This window comes from Lacerta agilis, chromosome 5 (genome assembly GCF_009819535.1).
Source record: "Lacerta agilis isolate rLacAgi1 chromosome 5, rLacAgi1.pri, whole genome shotgun sequence".
NCBI classification, from domain to species: domain Eukaryota; kingdom Metazoa; phylum Chordata; class Lepidosauria; order Squamata; family Lacertidae; genus Lacerta; species Lacerta agilis.
The window spans coordinates 12,464,926-12,483,137 of NC_046316.1; the positions used below are offsets into that span (position 1 = coordinate 12,464,926).

Genomic DNA, 18,212 nt, shown 5'->3' on the forward strand with positions numbered 1-18,212 from the left:
GCAGTGTGCTTTTAATTATTGTGTATTTTAACAGTGTTGTGCAATTGGTTTTTATGTTTTGTGAACTGCTTAGAGGTCTATTTGGGCATTACACAGTATACTAAATTCAACAACAACAACAACAACAGTTGTCCTGTTCTTCACAGGGAAGCTATGCTACAATTTTTAAAAGCCTGTTTTAAAAAGCCTTAACTGGTGTAAATCTGTGCTTTAGGCGGATGCGCTGCACACATTGGCTCTACCCTCAGCAAAGTTGTTGTTGTTGTTGTTGTTGTTGTTGTTGTTGTTGTTGTTGTTGTTGTTGTTATTTAAATTTGTATACCACCCTGTACCCGCAAGTCTCAGGGTGGTTTGCAACATAAAATCACACTATAAAAATCACAAAATACATATTGAATATAAAACAAGAACAGCCCAATAATCCCCCCTCCCCAACACATTTTAGAAGGAAATCGGATGCCAATCAGCCAAAGACCTGGCTAAAGAGGAATGTTTCTGCCTGGCACCTAAAGGTATATAATGAAGGCGCCAGCCAAAACCTCCCTAGGGAGAGGCTGACTGCACTAAACAGGAACAGAGATCAGACGGGGTATAAATAATAAATAATAATAATAATAATAATAATAATAATAATAATAATAATAATAATTATATCTGTTAGAGTCATGGAGGGATGCACAGGCATTCCTGGTTCATTCCCAAAGAGGTCAAGGTGGAGTGTGTCTGCTGCATATACGCTATACATTCAAAACACACTCCCCTCCCAAGAACCCTGGGAAGTGTAGTTTACCTCTCGCAAAGCTATAGTTCCCAGTACCTTCAGCAAACAACAGTCCCCAGGATTTGTGGGGTGTGTGTGTTGCTTTAAATGTATGGTGTGTATTCAGCCTTACCTTTGGGCAGGGAAAGGGAAATCCAGAGATAGCAGTAACCACAGGTGCGCTCAGCAGAACATTTTGCCTTGTTTTGTTTTTTCCTACAAGGCCCCTAGGGAAACTGCACCATTTATGGGGTGGGGCTTCTCCCTGGAATAGACAGCAGCAGCACTTTTCCACCGGGAAAGCGGGAACCCGAAATCCCAGCCCTCAGTGGGGAAAAAGATGTGCTGCTGGGAGCTGGGAGCACCTGCAGTTGCCACCACCCCTTCAGGAAGGCAGAGGCTCACAGGATTAGGGCTGACACTGCTTGTAGTAGTCACCTTGATCCTTTCAGGGTGGGAGGGGAGAGAAGGAGAAAGATGAAGAGGGGGCAGCATGCAGGAATGGAAGCAGGAGAAGCAGAGTCAGAAACAGAACACCGCTGCCACTTTAGATTTCCCACAGAATTTTTTTCACTTCCGAAAATGCATTGTTTCATAGGATTAATTAGAAATGTAAGGAATGGATGCAATACCCATAAATAAGGCAGTTTCAAGATTGCTGTTTACTTTTTCAAACAGCCATCTCTCTCTCTTTTTATTATCAAGGAACATAGGGTGCCGCCTAGCACTGAGTTCGACCACTGGTCCATGTTGCCAGGGGCATAGCATTGGGGGTGCTGGGGGTTGTGGCCCAAGGCACACATTTTTGGAGGGGGCACAGACCAGGCGACTCTGCGCAAGTGACCCCAGCATGGCAAGGGCTGCCCAACACATGCACCCTCCTGCCCGGCACACACCCTGGGCACCTGCAACCAATGCTACGCCACTGCATGTAGGTCAGTATTGTTGTAGCTCTCCAGGATTTAAGGCAGGGGGCATTCTGGCCCACCGGGAGATGCCAGGGATTGAACTCAGGTATCTTCTGCAGGCAAAGCAGATGCTGAGCTATAGCCCTTCCCCCAATGCAATAAGTAGGTTGGCAACTGCAGACCTGGGCTTCACCTCTGGGCATTCTGCAGAAGGTGAGAGCAGGTTGTACATATATAGCAGGACTGTACCTTGGCATGACTGGGGTTTCCAAGCATCTAACACAGAGATCCGTGTGTAATTCTGCCTCCCCCCTGCCTCCCTCTGCATGCACTGGACAAACATGTGGATGCAGCATGAGAAGAGAAATCATACCTAGCAAATACCAATATACCTGGTACATCTATGCAGATCTCTTTGGTGTGAACAGTTTCCCTGTTCTACATTTTGTTGTTGCATTTGAATAATGCAAGGTGGAGAACATGCCACTGAACTGTCAGGTCTTAAAATACGTACAGATATCCCTGTCATTCGTTTGAATATAACGACAACATTCGTGTCACAATTCTAAACACACATTAGAGACTAAAACTCAGTTTATCAGAAAATACTCATGATTGCACTGTAAGTGTGCTTTGATTCCACCTCTTCCTCCCTGTCAACTATTTCAGTGGTTGTTGGAAAAACTTTGATATACTTGTGAAGTATATCCTACAATTAAGATGATGCTTTGTTGGTTTACTTGTAAGTCAAATAAACACACCAAGTCAGATTCAAAGTGATTTGGGGCACCGGACTCTCCCCCCCAAAAAAACCCACATCATTGAGTAGAGCACATGTTTTACAGCAGGGAAAGACTTCATGACAGCGGACCAAACCACAAAGAATCATTTAAGTTCTGCTCAGGTATGAATAATACCTTGCCCAGCACACATTGTGGGCACATCTGACTGCACTCATATGCAATCCTGAGACACGCTCATACTGCTTAACTCTCCACAGATGAATCTCAAAGCACCACCATCCTCCATATATGCAACCCCACAAACAAGAGTTACCCTCCACACATCAATATGGGAAATATATAAGAATAAATCCAGTTTTCTTAAACCAGTCTGATTAGGATTTCCAAATTGTATTATGCTGGTTGCTATCAAGGGAGTCTCTTGAACCAGGAATAGATAAGAGGGCAGCACACAATGACAGAAGAAGGAAGTTTCACACACACAACACAGCATTCCTGGACTTGGGCATAGTCCTTTGCCCTTGCTACCTCACCTCACCAAGTCTCACCTCCGGCCAGAGTGATATTTATGGTTCTGCCTGCCAGTCCCTCCCACCTACTGGGAGACACGCAGCTGATCCTCACCGTGGATCGGCCCAGTTCTCTTGGCTCAGCAAGGATCAGCCCTGAATAGATGTGACATCCATCTGTACCAGGAGGGAATGAGCTCCTGGAGAATCCAAGAGACAGTAAACAAGTTCCGAGCCACTTTTAACCCTTGGGCTCCAAGGCTCAGAGAAAAAGCCAAGCAGGTGAAGGTGGCCCTTCCAGGGTCACGATGGGAGACAGTGTCAACTGATGCAGGTTCGGTTTAAGTTGGGGAGGCAAAGGAAGCTTTTTTTTATGACTGTGACAGTATCTTGCCAAGGCAGCTGTTGATATAATCAGGAACACACCTAGTAGATAAGTAGCAGGGCAGGTCTGGTCTGGTCTTAATAGCTATATAATTAATTCTGCCTTTGATAGTGTGGAGGCTACTGGCTAAAGCACACACAAAGCCAAGGATGGGTGCTGGGAAATGCTGTTTCGAGGAGGATGGACCTACCTGCCAGGATTTTTTTTAAAAAAACCAAGAAAACCAGGCAACACATATACAGTACACACTCATCTTCTTATTAGGAGACAGGGTGTTTGTATCTCCCAAGGCTCTTGTGTCCAGGCTTACGGGGCTCAGCTCCTCCTGCTCAGAATGCAAATGTACATCAGAGATGTACTGAGTAGCAAACTGAGTAGCTTATTCTGCTGTTTGCTTTGCACCTCCCCACTCTCATGCTTCAGGCAGGCTGTCCTTTATTTTTAAAATGTCATGTGTAATTCAGTGACTTAAATGTACGGGTATGTTCACCCCCTTAATTTTAAATAATAATGATACATTTCTTTTGGGAGGGGGAATTGCTTCAAGGAGTGGTTGGTGAAGAGGAAAAGGTGGCTTTCTGGCATCTCCAGTTCCAGGAAAATGCATAGATGGCTTTCTGGAAGTATTTAGAACCAATCTCTCTCTCTCTCTCTCTCTCTCTCTCTCTCTCTCTCTCTCTCTGCAGCTTGATATGGACGAAAAGATGGCACATTTGAAGAAAATATGTTGAGTGCACTTTTGCAGCATAATTGCCACCACTCCAATTATGTACAGTTATATGAGCCCATAATCTCTTTTGTAGTTGCTGGATTTCTCATTAGAAGCTCCTGCTGTTTCGTTTCCCACTTCAAGCAAAGAAGCCATTTGGGATGTGCTAAAGCAACTGTCCAGCTCTATTGAGTCACCAACCCAGGGGATGAACATCAGGGCAGTTTTGAGCTGTACTCGTGGTTGCTTATGAGAAAGATGCCAGCACACCTTGAGGCCATCCTTTTCATCCAGGAAATGAGTCTTAGCATATTTGTTGATTCTGGCAAGAGCTTTGATGGGCGCCAGCCCATGACAGCATCAGATGCACGAAGCAACTACCTTTGTAGGTAGATGGTAGAATTCCCAAGCTGACCCCGAAATGGCCTGGAAGGAAGGCATCTGGTGCCATGGTCCCTATCACTCCAGGCTATGCACCACAGGCAGTCAGCGTGGGTGCTGCTCAGCAGTTAGCCACCTGCCCCCCTTGGTTGCCCATATCCTCAGCTTGCTCCGGACACAGGACCAGTGCTCTTGCACCATATCCTACTACTACAGCAGATTCTTCTGACAGAGCTGAAGGCTGGGGGTGTCAACTTGAACAAAATATTGGCCCAGGTAAGCCCTGCCTGCATAACTGATCACATGTTGCGTTGCACACACAGCATTTGAATGGCAATACCCATCAACTTTGGGGCGGGGGTTGGCCCCCTCAAATATTTTATTGGGGTGTGTGTGAAAGCACCTTGGCCCCTAGGATCTGGCTCCTTTGCTGAAGGAGCTCTGGTGTGTCCCCAGAGTCCCTTCTCACGGCATTTCCCCCGATTTGCTGGCCATGGCCATCTCATTGGCAGCTCTGGAGGTGGCTCCCATGCATAGATCTCAATCTTTCTGTACTCTGCTATTGCAGAGATGGATGCAGACGTGGCCCCCCTCATCCTACCCACCCAGCTCTCATCCACAGAGCACCGTCCAAGCAGCTGGGTGCAAACTTCACCAATCCTCTACCCCACCCCAGCTCAATAAACTCCCGAGCAGCCCCTCCCGCGCAGTCCAGGCATGATTTAACCATAGCAACCCCTCCCCCTTGCAGGTGGATGCAGACAGAGCATCTTCCAGCTGCCACAAAGGCTGCGTGTAGAAGGGGCAGCTTCTCTCTCTCTCTATGCACCCACCAACCCTTGCAAGGGTGCCAACTTGAATAAAATATTGGGGGGGGGGAAGCCCCACCCCGCATAATCATATCACAAGACATAGGGAGCACACACCATTTGAATGGCAATACCTATCAAACGGGGGGGGGGGGCTGGACCCCACAAATATTTTATTGGGGGTTGGCTCCTATACACACTGGGGATTCCCTCTTCATGGAGCTTCGCAAGACTCAAGGACCTCACCAGTACTGGGAGAAAGAGAGCGAGAGCGAGGATCCCTCCCCCCCGCGCGCGCTGCTTGCCCGTCTGCAGCTCCCTCCCTCCCTCCATCTGTCCTTCTCTTCCTCGGCAAGCTAATTCCCTGCTATTCTGGAAACGCAAAGCCTCGCCCGCCTGCCTGCCTTCCCCCAGTGCAGATCTCCGGGCGCCGCGCAAGAGACAATGACAGGCGTCGCGCTCCGGGCAGCCCGGGGGAGCAGCGCAGCGCAGCGCAGGGCAGCTCGGGCGCCTTTGTCTCTCCCCTTTCCCCGGGCTCCACTCACCTCTGGCAGGCTGGTGCTGCAGGCTCGCCCGCCTCCTCCTCCTCCTGAGCACGGGCGAGGGGCCGCCCGCCCCACCAGGAGGCGTTTTGTATGATGCTGGTGGAGGGGAAGGTGCCGCAGCCGCTCCGCCCCGCTCAGCGCGCGCGGAGCCACCAGCAGGTAGCGGCCAGCAGCGCCACGCTTGGGTCGCGGAGACCCCGCCCTCCCCGGGATGCGCCACGCCCACTCGGACACCCCCCCACACACACACACTAGCAAGGAGCCAATCAGTGGCCGAGGTGGCAGTCTGGGTCCTCCTCTCCTCCTCCTCCTCCCCCGCAGCTGCTAGAGCCCCACGGTGCATGGGTAGTAAGCCAAGGTCAGTAGCGGGCTGCACGTTTGCCCAGTAGGGCAGTTTCGACTGCGATGCCCAATAGTGGAGGGCAGCTCTTCTCCCTGCCTTTGCCTCTGACCCACCCCTTGGCCTCATGCTCTACCAACTGAGCTAGCCGGCAATGCCTCAGAAACTTCTTCAAGGGACGTAAGAAGGGACCACCAAGGCTCATCTAGACTAACCCTCCGCAATGCAGGGAATCTCCTTTCTTATAACTTGAAGTCATTGGTTCAGGTCCTACCCTCCTGAGCAGGAGAAAATAAGCTTGCTCCATCTTCCATGTGACAGCCCTTTAGATATTTGAAGATGACCATGGTATCTCAGTCTCCTCTTTTCCAGGATAAACATACCCAACTCAAGGTACTGTATAAATAATAAATTATTATTATTATTATTATTATTATTATTATTATTATTATTGGCTGTAGAAATCTGCCAGTTGCTCCAGGACATACCGGTAGCTGCTAACATGTTTTCTCTCAGCTATAGGATCACTGTCCATGGTTCTGAAACTTAGTTGAAGATTTCTCTCCAAGGTGCTGATCCTGCTTTGCTTCACCTTCCTGTCTCCTTGAAACACTGTGTCACAACCAAGTCATTGTGGTTGTCAACCCTATGGGTCAGGACAGCCCAAAGCAGAGAGGAAGTGGAGCAAAACAACAAGGAAGGCTTGTAACACTACCAAGAGCACTGGAGAGCCCAGCAGCCCAAGCTAGGGTGGGTCACAACCAGACCATGTAATCCCCAGGGCTTTGGAAATTGCATATGACAGAAATATTGCATGTGCATGGGAAGGAATGGATGGGGAACACTCCAAGTCACCATCCCGTAAATGCATGCTCCTCCCACAGGGCAACAGTTCAGAAAGCATAACACAATGTAAAATAATCACCAAATACCCTGCTCCACAGCATGGTCAATGAAGCACTTGCTGTCACATGCCCGATTCCATGCTTCTACGTTGGTTACCAATGACACAAAATCTTCAATGAACCCCATCACAGGCTTATATCAGGTCACCCAGGGCGAGACTGGGCAAATAGCACCCATCAATGCCACTAGTCCTGATATCAGCTCCTAAGCCACAAGGGACAGCCCACCCAAATGTTGAAAAAATTGCAGTCACTTGACTTTTATTCCATGACTGAGGCAAACCACACAGTCTTGCTGTTAATAAATTCCAAAGTATCCCCCACTGTTCATCTTTCAAAGTTAGTTTCAGATGGCGGGATGTTGTGTCTGAAATTGTTCTAGTCCCATCCAAAACAAGGCAAGTCTTTTTCCAAACCTCTGCATAAATTTGTATGTACATTATGCATATGTAAAAGACTCTGTCCACCACCTCCCACTTGCCATCATAACACGTTACCTCTTTTGCAAATGTATTTTATTTTCACTGTGGGACATTGAGGATGGGTGATGGAGGGGAATGTTGTTAACCTTTCCTCATATTGTTCCCCCAAAGCTGCTATTTGCCCTTCAGGGGAGATATGCAGATATCATATACACATCATATAGTTGTGCCCATAATCTTGTAAATCATCTCCTTCAAGGAACCACTTACCGTAAATAAATAAAAGCATTCTTCTGGCATATTTCTTCCCTATCCTTTTCGTCCCGCCTTACATTCAGATTCCTCCATCCTTCTTTCATAGACACACTGTATTTTCTTACATCTCACCTGAGATTAAAAAATAAATCCCAGAAATCAAACTTTTAGATGTAATATTCTCTGCCAGTATGATCTTTCTCCATTTCTGCAAAGCTATGGGAAAGGTAATGAAGTGATGCATCCAATATTTAAATGATCAATTTTAGCTGATTTTAAGTCCCCCAGTATTAAAACCTCAATCTGTCCTCTTAGTACCTCTTAGTACCTCTGCTTCCAAAGACAAGGCAGCTGACAACAGAAGAGAGGGCCTTTTTGTTGTGCCACAGCTACCTGACTGGCACCTTCATTGTTAAGTTTTAGGTGCCAGTTCTTAAAACTTCTTATTTGCTCAAACTTCAATCAGTATTTTTCTTGCTTTTATCAAGCAATAGATACTGCTTTTTTAAAAAAACCAAATGCTGCTATTGCACTTCATTGGGTTGCTGTTTAAATCATAAAAAATAAGTGTATGCTGATTTGGAAACTAACTGCATTTAAAAGCATCATATAAATCTTTGAGATAAGTTATTTTGAGGCTGTCCAAACCTAGAGCAAATGCAGGAGGGAATAATAGCTTCTATTTTTATTGAAGACTTATGTGGAGTTGTTATGGTAACTGCACATAAGGCAGCAGAGAGTACAGTGCCCATCTTCCTTATTTCACTCCTTTCAGCTAAATAAGCATTGTGGATTTATGCATGTGATGGAGACTATAATGCAGCTGCGTTGTTGCTACACAGTCCCATATTTGGCAAGGAAACAATAAAGCTGACAGATTCAACTCACCAGAGCTGACTTTCTTTTTGCTGCCCCCTTTATATCAAGGGACGCGGGTGGCTCTGTGGGTTAAACCACAGAGCCTAGGGATTGCCGATCAGAAGGTCGGCGGTTTGAATCCCTGCAACAGGGTGAGCTCCCGTTGCTTGGTCCCAGCTCCTACCCACCTAGCAGTTCGAAAGCACGTCAAAGTGCAAGTAGATAAATAGGTACCGCTCCGGCGGGAAGGTAAATGGTGTTTCCGTGTGCTTCTCTGGTTCGCCAGAAGCGGCTTAGTCATGCTGGCCACATGACCCGGAAGCTGTACGCCGGCTCCCTCGGCCAGTAACGCGAGATGAGTGTCGCAACCCCAGAGTCGGACACGACTGGACCTAATGGTCAGGGGTCCCTTTACTTTTACCTTTACATCATGTATACTCCATATCTATTCATTCTTGTAGCAAATGGAACTTCCCACCTGAGACTTCACGGTGTATTAATTGTGTCCTACTGGACAAGGTATCCTCTTCTTCCTCACAATAATTCCTATCTAAGGCTTTATTTGGGGGCCGGAGCAGGAATTTCCATCATCAAAAAGGACCTCTCTGCTTTGAAAGTTCCACATCCTCAGAAATTGGGTTCCCTGTGACTGGTGATCTTAGTTTTGTCTGCAGCATGTAGAAATTCTTAACATCTGTGTCAATATCTGCTGCGGAGCTTCTGTTTACCATTCATGGTAGTCATTCTGGGTGGTGGTGTATGTGTGGCTTCTACTTATACATAAAGGTAAAAGGACCCCTGACCACTAGGTCCAGTCGTGTCTGACTCTGGGGTTGCGGCACTCATCTCGCGTTACTGGCCAAGGGAGCCGGTGTACAGCTTCCAGGTTATGTGGCCAGCATGACTAAGCTGCTTCTAGCGAACCAGAGCAGCGCACGGAAATACCGTTTACAATCCCGCCGGAGCGGTACCTATTTATCTACTTGCACTTTGACGTGCTTTCGAACTGCTAGGTGGGTAGGAGCTGGGACTGAGCAACGGGAGCTCACCCCATCGTGGGGATTTAAACCGCCGACCTTCTGATCGGCAAGCCCTAGGCTCTGTGGTTTAACCCACAGCGCCACCCGCATCCCTTCTACTTATACATACCCAAGTAAAAAACCCCAGTACAGTCATACCTCGTGTTGTGTACGCTCTGTGTTGTGTACGTTCGAGTTACTCACCTCTACAACCCGGAAGTCCTCCACAGAGCGCGCACAATGTGCGGGTGTGCAGAAGCGTTCTGCGCACTTCGCGCATGTGCAGAAGCGCAAAACCCTGCAAACTTCCGGGTTTTTTCTTTGTTCGCGTTACGTGGCGCAACCCGGAACGGATCACGTACGTAACACAGGGTACCACTGTACTGGGACTTTGGCTGGAAAAGCTACTGTGGTGCTGAAGGGACAGCTCCGGAACACATGGGCAAAGACAGCAGCTATCAATGGCCGCTGCCCTACAAGGGCATTTCTAGGCAGTCAAAAATATGCAGCGGTTTCCAAGATATTGTGGTCAAATCAGATGCCGTTTTCTGGGGAAATGTTTCTGCTGCAGGGATATGGTATTTTTTCAGCACTTAAAATGGGATGTTGTGTCGCTTGGAAAATACAATTTCTCTCTACTCCCTCCCAACCTCCCTTGCTATTGTCAGTGCCATATGGAACGTGGTTGCATGGCTGTCGCAGGCACATATTAGAATTTATTAGATAGTTCCTCTCATTCTGCTACAGAATATTATTTTGCACACCCAATAATCTGAAATTACTGTAAAAGCCCTGAGATCCATTATATATGGCTTCATCAAGGAGCTAAAAGTTCTGTTATTTCCTGTATCAAGCATTTTGCAGCGTGACCACTGAATTTATAGTATGATTTTCAAGGCTTTATATCATGGGTAGGCAAACTAAGGCCCGGGGGCCGGATCTGGCCCAATCGCCTTCTAAATCCGGCCCGCAGATGGTCCGGGAATCAGCGTGTTTTTACATGAGTAGAATGTGTCCTTTTATTTAAAATGCACCTCTGGGTTATTTGTGGGGCATAGGAATTCGTTCATTCCCCCCCCCCCAAAAAAAAATATAGTCCGGCCCCCCACAAGGTCTGAAGGACAGTGGATGAAAATGTTTGCTGACCCCTGGATTAGATGATCCTGAGGTTCCCTTCCAACTCTATGATTCTATAAGATCATCCTCCAGTATGCCTAGTCTACAAGCTATGTGTCAGTATGTAGATCAAGGTTAACTCGTGATCCATGGGTTCGATGCAGCCTGCCAAGCTGCAAGAAGTGCCAAAAAATTCCTTCCAACTCTGTGATGCTATAAGACATGGGCAGGCAAACTATTCCTGGGGGGCTGGATCCGGCTCAATCACCTTCTAAATCCAGCCCGCGGATAGTCAGTGTGTTTTTACATAAGTAGAATGTGTCCTTTTATTTAAAATGCACCTCTGGGTTATTTGTGGGGCCTGCCTGGTGTTTTTACATGAGTAGAATGTGTCCTTTTATTCAAAATGCATCTCTGGGTTATTTGTGGGGCATAGGAATTTGTTCTTTCCCCCCCTTCAAAATATAGTCCAGCCCCCCACAAGGTCTGAGGGACAGTGGACCGGCCACCTGCTTTATATGGTACTAGCTCCTGTTCCTGATTTGCAAGACTTTGCTTTCTGTCCTTTCTGGACCAGAACATTTGTCTTGGGTTGAAGATAACCTGCCCATGGAGGCATTGGCATACGATCCTGCCTGACATGAAATGAAATGAAATGTGAGCAATCATTTTGTCAGAAATCATTAGGGCTAGGATCTGGAATCCTCAGCTGTCTGCAGCTGCCTCTTCTGGATGAACCACAGAACTGCTGCTTGGAGCATTTCCCAGACTGACTTCACCCACCCAGACAGTCCACTTGACTCTCTTAGATAGAAAGAGCTGTAAAAAGGTTTCCTCTTTGGACTGAGGTTTGGTTAAGGAGCCGTGGTCATCTTTATGGTTGTGTGTTCCAGTGAATTCTCTTTGTTCTGACTCTCAGCTTGATCCTGCAGTTCTGTACACAGCACAACTCCTGGCTCTCCTCTTACAAGTGTACACTTCAGGTTTGTATAAAGATTTCATGGAGTGCTGTTGACTCTAATATAATTTGTGGTGATGTTAAAGGAAGTGAGTGATTTGTCTATTACAATGTCATTTTTTTCAGCCCCTGAAATGTCACGAGGCACTTAATGAATTTGAAACCTTGTCTCTGTTCATGGGAAGATCTTTGCAAAATGTGTTATTGACTTGCTCACTTCAGAAGAATCAGTCAAGTCCTCATATTTGATTATCAGCTTTAATGCTGAACTATCAGTGCCAGAGACAAGCTCGCTGCTGTGTACAACCAGGGTGATGTTTGCAAATGTTACAGTTGATGAACAGTTAGTGCCATTCAACGGAAAATGTCATGGAGGCAATATGCTGTCCAAACCTCCAAGATACAGTATAACATAACATCCTGGTTTGTATTGCAATTCCAAAATATAGTATGTTTATAATGCATTTGATGGCTGAAAGGCACTGTTCCTGGCAACTCTGGGTTTTTAGAATGTTTAAACTGTTTTCAGATTTTATTTTAATAAAATGTTTCTTTATTGAAAGGTCTGCCAGCCTGGGCTGCTTTGGAAGGAAGGGCAGGATAGAAACTGAAATCATAATAATGTATAGAGAAAGTGCACCAGCTGCACAAAACACTGGCCAGAAAGTGGCTGAGAAGCTAACAACACATTTAGAGCATTCTGAATGGGATACAACAACGATAACTTTTTTTTTAAAACCAATGTGCCATTGGTTAGGGGAATAAGCTAATATAAATCTAACTCTAGTTGGCCCTTTGAAAGAATTTCTGGTTTGATTGTTGATATTTTCAGAGTTCCTTGCCCAGAAATCCAGAAATGTCAACAGCAGCAATTCTAGTTTTCAGGAAGATTTGACATTTGTACCCGGTAAGTTATGTGCCAGGGAAAGAAAGGACAGTGATTATCCTTTTCTCAACGCAACAATTTCAGACCAGAATTGCAAGCCTGAGATAGTTCTTTATTATATTAAAACCAAATAGGGTGTGGACACAGGTGACCAGACGCCAAATACTCCTCTTCTTAAAATATGGGGGCGGGGGGGCGGGTTACTGCCTGCTTCTTAAACTTAGTGCTGTGGTCTTTAATGATCTTTAAGGATTAAAACTCTAATTATTAGGCTGTAGTGGAATCATAGAATTGTAGAGTTGGAAGGTACCACAAGGCTCATCTAACCCAGCCCCCTGCATTGCAGGAACCTTTTGCCCAATGCAGGGCTTGAACTTACCACCTGGAAATTAAGAGCCTCATGCTCTACCAACTGAGCTAGCCGGTCACAGTAAGGTGAATTATTTGGGTCCCAAATATCTGAGACTGCATCCTTCCCTAGAGGGGCTCTCAGGCATTAAGATAAGCAGAGAGGACCCATTTGGTCGTTCTGCCACCCTCAGTAGATCAGGGGATGATAGCCCAGGAGAGAGCATTCTCTGCGGCAGCCCCTAAATTGTGGAATTCCTTCCCCACAGAAGTATCTGCCCAGCGTCTTCACAATACAGCTTTCCATGAATGCTGAAGGTACACCTGGCCTTTGACACCTGAGAGATGTGTTTTCAGGACCCGCCCTATTCTTGTGACTGCAATAGGTTTGAACTGTTTTTAATTCTGAATATTAAATTGTTGCAATCTGCCCTGGAACCTGCTGGTGAAGAGCAGGCAATTAATTAATCGCAGTAAAACAGCCTGGGTGCCAAAGGGGTCAACCTAAAATTTTTGTGGTGCAAACATGTTTTCATTGTTTCTGTATCCGCTTTATGTGCAAATGCCAAAACCATATCTCGCCACTCTGTAACCTTTGAGCAATTTGAAATACAGTCGTACCTTGGATCTCGAACGCCTTGCGAGTCCAACGTTTTGGCTCCCAAACACCGTAAACCCAGAAGTGAGTGTTCCGGTTTGCGAACGTTCTTTGAAACCCAAATGTCTGATGTGACTTCTGCAGCTTCCAATTGGCTGCAGGAGCTTCCTGCAGCCAATCGGAAGCCGCGCCTTGGTTTCCGAACGTTTTGGAAGTCGAACAGGCTTCCAGAACGGATTCCGTTCAACTTCCAAGGTACCACTGTATTTGGCTCCAAGGTTTCAGCAACTGAGAAAACTGGAAATGCTCATGTAGTAAAGCATGCATGGAATAAGTAATGCAGTAAAACACACATGGAATAGGTACACTACAATATTTCTGGCACCAGGTTATAAACTTTGGGTGTGGCCTCTTCTGCTTCAAGTATTATTATTATTTTTAAATTGTTTTTCTTTTAGCCGCCCAGAATGGCTGGGGAAACTCAGCCAGGTGGGTGGGGTACATATAATAAATTTATTTATTTATTTATTTATTTATTTTTTCTTTGAAGGAGATTATGCTGTTTTCTCATATTGTGATTTTATGATTGGACACACTGCACTGGAATACAGAATCTTTTAAAAAAGTAATTAAAAATGAACGGAATTAAATAGAAAGATATAAAACACTAATATTTAGAGGAACAATGTACTGCAGGGGGTTGGACTTGATGACCCTTGGGGTACCTTCCAACTCAACAATTCTATGATTCTATGAATGTAAATTGTTGAGCAAGGTTGCTAAGTAACAGTAATGGTGACATGTCTTTCATTGTGACACCTCCCCCTGCTGGAACACTTGTCAGATGTCTTTGGAAAAAGTAGGTATTTGAGCAGACTTAAGAGAGGGAAAAGAGAGGGGTAGCTAGGAAGTTACAGCCCATCCACACATCCACACTTCTGTTTGTCCCGTGATTTCAAGTGATGGGTCCAAGAGGCTGTTTTTGGTCCCATCAGCCCCCCACCCAATGGGTGTTTGTTCCAATTCAGCAGGAAACAGCGGGTTTTCCAGGATAAAGTGGTGGGACAAAAAAAACCCATCTCAGATCTGTGACTTGAAATCAGGGGACAAACAGGAGCATGGAGTTATTGGGTCAGTCAAGTTAGCTAGTATTTTTATTAGCTAGAGCTTTGTGGCATTACAGGGGGAATTCTACAGAAAAACATCACATCTCTTAAAATGTAAGCTGAATTTCTTCGTGGTTTCTGTATTCTGATTCTGTCACTACCCATGTATATTCAGAATAATAGGGGAACATCCCTCCCTAATCATGGCTGGATTATTCTCAAAACATCATTTTCAGGACCAGCTTACATGCTTCAAGTGAAACGGCTTGCTTTCTCTTTCATGCGCATACTCAGAAGAAAACCATATCCAAGTTTGAGAGGGTCTTTTGACAAGGTATTCTCAGTGGATCCAACCCCACGTTGAACCCTCCACAAGTTACGTGTAACAGCAAATTCATGTTAAACCTGGACATGTCAGGTGTCCCAAGTTTAGTGCAGCGATATAGAGAATTAAGACACCAAACCTCCAGTTCCTTAGCACCTTCTCACTCTGTCTTAGATTGCAAAATCTAAGTATTTGTTTTTGGAGTATTTGTTTCAGGGAGAAAGAAAGCTCTGCAGAGGAGGATTTTGGCATGGCTCCTGAAAGCATAAAGTCCATCCCTTGGCCTGTAAGGATGAGCAGGGCCGGCGTGTCCATTAAGGCGAACTAGGGCACCAAAATGGAGGGGGCGCTGGCCAGGCTTGGGCGGGAGGGGGGGGGAGCAGCAGCTTCTCCGCTGTAGTGGAGAGGTGCTGCTTGCCCCCTACACCCCCCCCAGCTCCTGCTAAAGCAGGCTTTGGCGGGGGGCGGGATGGGCAAGCAGCAGCTTCTCCACTACAGCAGAGAAACTGCTGCTTGCCTCTCCACCACCCCCCCGGCTCCTGCTAAAGCAGGCTTTGGCGGGGGGCAGGCGGTGGGACGGGTGAGCAGCAGCTTCTCTGCTACAGCGGAGAAACTGCTGCTTGCCTCTCCACCACCCCCACCTCCCGCTAAAGCAGGCTTTGGCGGGGGGGCAGGCAGCGGGGGGCACCAGAAGGTGGTCTGCCTAGGGCGCAAGAAACCCTAGCACTGGTCCTGAGGATGAGTCCAAATCCACGTCATTTTTGAGTGGCCTACTGCCCCAGGGATGGACAGGACTGGCTCAGATCCTTCAGGTGAGAAAATTACCGGTACCTGTGCTGATGGAGAATTGTTGTGATGCCAGTGAGAAACTGGCTCTTTGGGTAGGGAAGAGGCATGTCTCTGATTCAAGAAAACTTCAGCGGACTGCAATAGCATCCCGCTTGAAGAAGATAGATAAGCATTTATTTTTACTTATTTTTCATGAGCAAGGTTGCTTGATTCATCCACTTATTTGCCCCCAAAGGGACCAGAGAACAAGCAAAGGGCATCAAGCATCTTCGAACCAGGGAAAAGGTACGAACAACAACAACAACAACCTTTCTCACGGCTTTTGAGTTGAAATCCTGGCACTTATAGGGTCAGGGTGGTGCAAAAGTTACAGCAAGGGTCACTAAGTGACCAGAGGAGAAATGACCGCTGGGAGGAGCAGAGAGAAGAAAAGCCATGGCCCACCTGTAACAGCAAAACTGGACACCTTCATCTGCCCCAGCTGCAATAAAACATGTCTCTCCTGTATTGGTCTCCAGAGCCATAGCAGGAGCTGTAAATCTTCAACAATTTGACTTTACCCCCAGTGGTGCACTCTTCCATTGTCTCGAGACAGATGGATGTCAATATCCCACCCACATTGGCATGTGGCCCCTGGAAAAGTGGTGACTTATTTCCCCCCACCCTGCTTTAATACCACAGCCTAGTGTCCCTGGACAGCAGTTATGTCCAACCAGTAACAAAAGGGATCAGCAAAAAGGAGAGTTCACACTCTTTCTAACCCAACTCCTATTTTTGTGTGTGAAATATATTGCTCCCTTTTTAAATGCCCACTTTAAAGTCTGACTATTTAAATGCCTCACTCACTGGATCATAACCTCATCGTTGCATGTTCCTATGATCCTTGTGAGTGAAGCTGTTGGGAGTCTTGTACTCCCAGCAGGGTCACCCAAGGCAGTAATCTCAAAGGGGAGGAGCGAGACAAAGAATGATCCAAGAAGTCTTCAATGGCAGAACAGGCGAAATATAATAAGTGGCGTGTTACAAAGGCTGTGAAGGTGGATGAAGGCTATAGCAGATAGGAATCTACTGGTTGTTGAGATACTCTTGCCATCAGAATAGAGCCTTACTGTGAAGACTGTGCATTGGTCAGTGTGCAATGATCTACACATATAAAACAAATTCATGCACAGACATTTTCCAAAAACTCATCCCAAAACCAAAAAAAGTCCCATGACGATTGGCAAATGGTAACGGGGGCAGGACCATGAAATCTGAAAGCCTCTAGTCATGAACTGGCACATGGGCGGTGGATACAGATTCAGTCATTCTGACTGAAGGAATGAGGCAGTTGAGTAGCTCGGCAACTGTATCCGTGACTGAGCAGTCCTATTTAGGATCCACTCTGGTCACCCCAAAAGGGGGGGAGAGGCTAGAAAAGGTGCCATATATATATATATTTTCCCTGACTGGATTACTGCGCCCAGTAGGGTCATAAAAGACAATTGAGCTTTGGAACTTGGAATATACGGACTTTGTTGGATAACACAGATAATGAGCGTCCCAAACGCAGGACTGCCATCATTGCAAGAGAGTAGTGACGTTTTAACATCGATATTGCAACACTTCAAGAAACTTGAAGAGCAGGAAAGGGACAACTGAAGGAAGAAAAAGGCTACACTTTCTTCTGGAAACGTCTACCTGAACAAGAAAGTCGAATACATGGAGTAGGCTTTGCCATCAAAAACAATCTTGTGAAGCTCTTGTAAGAAATCCCTACTGGAATTAATGAGCGACTTTCAACCCTTCAAATAAAACTCGCCAAAAACCAACCGGCTACTATTCTAAGTGCTTATGCACCAACACTGGATGCCAATGGAGACATTAAAGAAAACAATTTACTCTCAGCTGGATACCATCCCATCAGAGACGCCTAAGGAGGATATCCTCCTGGGTGATTTTAATGCAAGAGTTGGGCAAGATTTCTATCTGTGGCCCGTGACTATCGGTAAAGAAGGAAATGGCAACAGCAACCAAAATGGAATCTTACTTTCGACTATATGTGCAGCGCACAACCTTGTTATTACAAACACACTCTTTCAACAAAATAAATAAATTTATAAAGCCCAAGCTATCTGGAAGACTCTATTCCCTCATACGAACCTTCCCGGGTTTTGAGATCTTCAGGAGAGGCTTCTCTTGGTCTCACCACGCTCACTGGCATGCTTGGTAGGAATGCGGGAAAGGGGCTTCTCACAGGTGGCTGCTCCCAGAACTACCTCCCTGGAGAAGCCAGACTGGCTCCTTCCTTGCTGTCAGTCCTCCTGCCAGCAGTTGAAGACCTTCCTATTCCAACCGGCCTTTGGGAACTGACTGCTTTTCATAGGCGAAGCCCGGAGGGCAACTGTCTCCACCTAAATCAAGTAAATAAAAATAATTCACTAAAAGTAGAAATTGTAGAAAGATTTTGACAGATTTTTCTGAGTAGTTAGGGGGTCAAACGAAAGTAATTTAAAACAACTGTTGTTGAGATACAGTATTTCATTCCGAATCTGCTAG

The 18,212-nt window shown here is 46.2% G+C and overlaps 1 protein-coding gene across 1 annotated transcript in view; it reads right to left on the minus strand.

Annotated features, from left to right (window-relative positions):
- Window positions 1-5,856, minus strand: part of PSD (pleckstrin and Sec7 domain containing) — a 95,440-nt gene extending 89,584 nt beyond the window's left edge. Inside the window, 1 exon segment of the mRNA XM_033148643.1 lies at window positions 5,750-5,856. The gene's annotated coding sequence lies outside the window, so the exon portion shown is untranslated.
- Between the last annotated feature and the right edge of the window lie 12,356 nt (window positions 5,857-18,212).